Raw genomic sequence first — 5938 nt, forward strand, 5'->3', positions numbered from 1 at the left:
TCAGGAAAGCAAATCTTGTCTCTGTTGCCAAGACACCGCAAAAGGGACTGACTTGGGGACTCGGAACTCACTTGCTCTAAGTGACACATCAAGAAAGCAGGGGGTGGCATGTTTGTTACAGCAGATGAGTAAGTTCTTGCCAACTCTGAGGAGTAATTTACAGTAATGCTTTCTAGCATGCAAGGCTTACGCTGAGCAAAGCAGTTTTCAGTCCTGGAGTAGTTCCATGAAATTGAAGGTGGTGAGTTACCTTCTGTTACTTGCCTTAAAGTTGAGCATATAGGCTCAGCTACATGTGAGAGGCGCACATCTTAAACTCTTCAAGTAAGCGAAGTTTCAGAAGCCAAATGGGCACGTTAGAGTGGTTATAGCCTCTTCTGCTCTCCAACTGCCCACTCCATGAAAACTGCAGTGTGCCAATGCTTCAGCCAGCATTTTTGTGCTGTTGGGGTGGAGTCATGCTCTCACAGTTTTTGAAGATGTTTATATAGGCATAGTTTCTCGCAAAATTTCTGATTTGATGGGGGTTTTGATGCCCCTAAAATCTGGTGTTTCCTTATCTTTGACAGAGAAGTTCTGTGATTTATTGGTACAGTAACTAATCTAGTGCATTTAAGGGGAAGGTATTATGAACCTTTTTTTTTTTTCTGTCTTAAGTTTTACATCAGGGTAGGATGTTCTGAAGTCCAAGGTGAGGAGGAAGATAGCGCAGATACTACAAGGCCTGCCAATCTGGTTCTTACTGTTCAGAAAAACAAAATAACTAGACTAAGAAGCTTACTGGTAATTAGTAGCTAATGTGTTTGTAACTATCATGTGCCTTAAAATTTTCATGGTAGGAGAATAAAAAAAAAATCAACAATGTGTTTTCTGTAATACTGCTCAACATTCTCTCTGTAGTTTAGACTGGTGGGATTTTGCATTGTATTTACACTGTACTATAAACTGAAACACTTAGAATGGTTTGATTTTACAAGTATGGAGAGGAAAAAAAAGGTGGATTATGCTTTTCATAGAACAAATGTTACCGTGACAGAATGTATTATTATTATAGGATCTTTCCATAATGCAGACAAGTAGAATGCTTGTTAGAAACCAGGTATGTAGGATAACAATTTGGTGTGTTTTCAATAAACCATGCCTGGAAAGAATACACGTGCCATTGGTTATCTTTTTGTTACATCAGCTATCTCAAAATATTCTTTGGCTTTGAAACAGCAGTTTTCTGTGGCAGGGGATTATTCAACCCTAGCTCAGGTCAGCACTTGGTGTTAGTAAAAGGTCAGTGGCAATGAGGGCAGTTGGACTATCCTTTAAACTAGTATAGCTGAAAAATTTTGATTCATTGCCATATGCTGGAGTTGTAGCACAGAGCCCTGTAAGGACTGCAGATCATGGCTGGTTTTTTTTCTTTTTAATATACAAGCGTATTTCTGTGGGAAAGACATCTGCGTCGCTGTTCAAAGGCCTGCACATTTGAGACCACAAGCCTAATTTGCTGATGGCTTTTCTATTTGGGAAGTTATTAACCTTTCCCAATTTAGTCATAAAATCCATGTAACTTTACAAAGATTTCACATTTCTGAAATGTGTGCAAGTATTCTCATAAATATAAGTGTGTAAGAATAACAGAAAATCTTTATGCTTATTGTAGCGATATATGAGGTTTGGTTGACATGAGAAATTGTTATTTTGGGGATGTGCCAAATAATTTACAATTGTTGCTGTGTGGGGGAGAAAAATCCCAATACTTGAAAAGTCAACCATGTATTTCAAGTAACAGCTAGTTACTGACAGATCTTAATTCTCTTGAGAACTGCCTCTCCCTGGCACATTCATCTGTGTTGATAAGATCAGTAGGGAGACTAATGCACCTAAACACATCATACTTACTGTTATGCCTTCGTGAAGCATGACAAAAACCAGTAAATCTTGACATGAGTGTTCTGCAAGGTCTTACAGATAGAGTGGAGGTCAAGTTTTCTGTGAGTGAAAGGTTGATGAATCATTGCCAGTAACAGAGTTTGCCATACGTTAATTCCTGATTCACAGGAATTGGCAGCACTCTGAGGTTCCATTTACTTGCAAATGGTTCCAAACAGCACTTGGAAGGTCATCTTCAGCTTGCCTTCCCTCCTTATTTCTTATGTCCTGAATGTCCCCAGGAGTTTTGTAAAATCATCGGATTCTGTTCTTGCAGCTGGAGGATCTAGTTTCACAAGTGCTGTGGTAAGATGTGGGCTCCTGGGTTTAGTGTCTTGCTCCTAGGTATCGTCGGTGTTCCACTGCAATGAGGAATCTGATTTTTTTTCTTTGTGGATGCACTAATATGGCAATGAATAGCAGATGCTGTAGGTAAGGTACTGAGCTAAAACAAATATGTTGTTTCTACACCTGACCTTTTATAGCTGTCAAAGTGATTTCATTTCCAGCTTATCACAGGTTGGGCAAATGGAAGCATAGAGTCCTGCAGGTGAAAGGTTAACCTGGTAACAACAGGCAAGAAATATCACAGCCCTCATCTGTTTCAGGTTTCAGGAGCATCTTGGGGGAATATTGTGTCCTCATGGGTCTCTTCCCCAGTGTCTACTGTGAAGGTGCTGAAGCACAGCAATGGCAGAATCTCATTCTGGTACAAGCCGACAGGGGATTTTTTACAATGGGAAGTTGTTTTATAGTGGGACCATTAACAGCTGTAGAGACAGAGGCAAAGACTAAAACTCTTTTACTATACTTTTAGTGTGTGTGCACAGCAAACATACTTAGCTGTTATTCATAAGATACCTTATAACTGATTCCTAATTGATTTGACTACTCAACCAAATAAGCACGTATCGCTGCCGTGGTGATGTCATCTTTGGTGGGAGAGTTGGGATCTCAGTGGTCTCTCCCTTGCTGCTATTGTAGGGGTTTCTGTATGTTCTCTTCACTGCATCTTAACGTTTGACTCATTGCTCAAAATTCTTCAGTGGGGTGCTCTTCACTTTCTCATACCAGTGGGAGGAAGCACTAGCTCCTGTACAAACATATGATGACTGCTGTTTGTTCTGATGAGTAATTTCTGCTGTAAGGATTGCTACATGAGTGCTGTTATGCTCAATTTGGTATTGAATTAGGAAGCGAAAGGGACTAGTGCTGCATTTGACTTCCTCATAAATCCTCCTTCTCTCTTGTACACTGATTTAAAGAATCAGTTTGATGTTTTGAAATACAACATCATGTCCCTTTGAGGTTACAGAGAGGCTCTGGCAGAAACCAGACCTCACTTTCACGTGTTGCCTGAATCACTAAGACAACCTAGAGAGTAGCTGTCATTTGGAGAATACATCTCAATTACCAGTATTTGGTGGGATCAACCATTTGTGACAGTTGTGAGAATTTGCTGAAAGCTGTGTGTTTTATGGGAGTTCTTTCCATTGGGAGCTTTCTATGAGTGGTACGCTCTCAGTGAGCAGTCTTTGAACACATGCTTCTGGATGCACAGTTCCATACCTGTTTTGTGCAAGAATAGGTTGTGTTTTCTAATTGCAATAGGCTGATGTTGTGCTAATACTCAGTAGGTTTTTAGAATATATTTGAATTAGAAGATCTGTTGTCAACCTTCTGCTTTTCCCAGAATTCAAAGCATGACTTTATTTTGAAAAGTAACTCTTCTCCCTGGGAGATTTCACATTTCCGTGTCAGTGACTTCAGATCATATTTGCTCAACTGACCAAAAGTCTTTTTTTCTAATTGTCAGTCATGCAAACTGAGTCAGGCTTTTTCCTTTTCATCCCTTGCCACCAGTAATTAAGAGCATTTCAGAAGCGTGGTCAAGTGGAAGAAATTTTCTTGCGTATAGAATTCTGTAAATAATCTGATGATATGCATACTGTGTTTATTTTTACAATTTGCCATGTGGGAGATCCTTTCTAATGAACTAAAATACCTTTTTTATACTAAAAAGTGGCTTTTATATTTGCACATATATCATACATGCATTATTCACTAATGCATCTTTTGAAATACTCACGCTAACTCTACAGGTTCCCTCCTTCCTTAATTTTCTTGACAGTCTCTTGGACAGTAATGTTGGATATTAACTAGCAGTAGGAATGTATTTTTCTGATCCTCTGTTGTAAGGTAAACAGGTAGACTGTTTTGCACTTTACGCATCCTTCAGCATGTATCTGAGACTTTGGCTTGTTTATCAGTATGTGCTAAGTGCCCTGCAATGGCAGGAGTGTCTGCTTAGGTACAAAGGTGTTTAAAGCTAGAAACAAAAGAGGATTCTTTGGAGTCATGACCTTTAGGTGTATAGAAAAAATTTCTGGTCAACTGTATGTATCTCAATTCTCCAGTGTGCTCTAGAAACATGTGTATGCCAGTAAATGGACTTGAAGATCACTTTCTTTTGCAAATTTTGCAAAAATTGCTTGGAGATGCTACTAAGCAAGCTTACAGAATAAATCATTGACTCACAGTGTGGGATGGAAGTGTTAGAACTCAGGGTCTGCTCCTATGCAGGATAGCACAACAGAGTCACAAGGGCTGCTTCTGCATAATCTAATCCAGTACAGTAAATCTTGTGTCTTTCTCAATGTGACACAGTTTAAATTGTTAAACTCTGATAACGTTGCCTTCTCATATCCCTGTGAAATGCACACATTACAAGCTGGCTGGGTCACCATGGTTTGCTCGGTCCATTTCTAAACTGACTCTGTCACCTTAGCCTCTTCTAGTTTTCTTTTATACTGTGCGGCAATTCTCTGTTATGCTCATTATTGGTGTCTAGTGGTGGATTTTTTGCAGCACACAGGCCAGGGTAGATATCACTTCAGTAAGGTGGGCTATAAAAGGAAGAAGCTGATTAACAGGTCTGAAAGACTCCATAGTGGGAAGGATGAGAATGGTTATCCCTGATTTTCACTCTGATTTTTAGCTGTTGGATCTTTCTGTGGCTGTTCCAAGGCTGGAAATCCCATGTGCAGTGCAGAATTTATGGGAAACAAAGGAAGTCATGTTCCTGCTCTATTGTTTTTTAGTTTTTATTTATAAATGCAACCATTGCCTCATTATATAATCACAGCAGGACATGCTAGGAAATGCCAGTGGATTTTTGCATTGTTCAGGTGAGTTAGAGACTTCAGATTTGGCTTTGTATCTTCTCGGTGACAACCCTCAGTAATCACATAGTGCTAACACCACTGAGGTTAACCGGGTTGTGTAGGACCCACCTGGCAAAACCCATTCTCTGGTCTTTATTTTTATACAGCATCTTAAACATACATAGTACTTCAGAGTAAGCAGCTTGCCCTGCCCCTAAAAAGCACACACTATGTATATACAACATAATGAGAGGTGAGTAAATATGAGGGGATAAACAGCATTTTCTCAAGGTCTCTGGTGTTATGTATTTTTGGTGGATTTTTTTGAAAGACCCTGCTCCTTTTGTTATCTGTCTGTTACTGTGTTTATTTTAATCTATTTACTACTTCAGTTTTCCTTACCTCTGCATGGGCAGATTAATAATTTTATTTGTTCATCTTCTGCAAAATTCTGTTTTATTTTCTCATCATATACGGGTCAGTCTTCTTTCAGTGCATGCCCTTTTCTCTCACATAGAGATGATTAACTTCTGCAGTAAATATGCAAAAATCTGTCTGATATAACCATAGGAGCCTTCACTGCATTAAGTGGCATGCTAGTAATTTTGCAAAATCAGGGCTCCTGAAATGGTCTTTTCTTGCAGCACGCATGCTTTTATCCACTCTTGATAATGATTATTCAATTTAGCTTGGGGACACAAGTCTTCAGAAGCTGCAGTGACTTTCTCTACCCTACTCTAAGCCCAAACTGTGGTTGTTTGGGTCTGAGCTCAAAATGACAGTGTGTTGTTCAATGATGTGTTGGTCAAAGCAAGGCAATGTGCATCACCTTGGGTTTGCTGAATTATGTG

The sequence above is a fragment of the Buteo buteo genome, chromosome 11 (genome assembly GCF_964188355.1).
Source record: "Buteo buteo chromosome 11, bButBut1.hap1.1, whole genome shotgun sequence".
Lineage (NCBI taxonomy): Eukaryota > Metazoa > Chordata > Aves > Accipitriformes > Accipitridae > Buteo > Buteo buteo.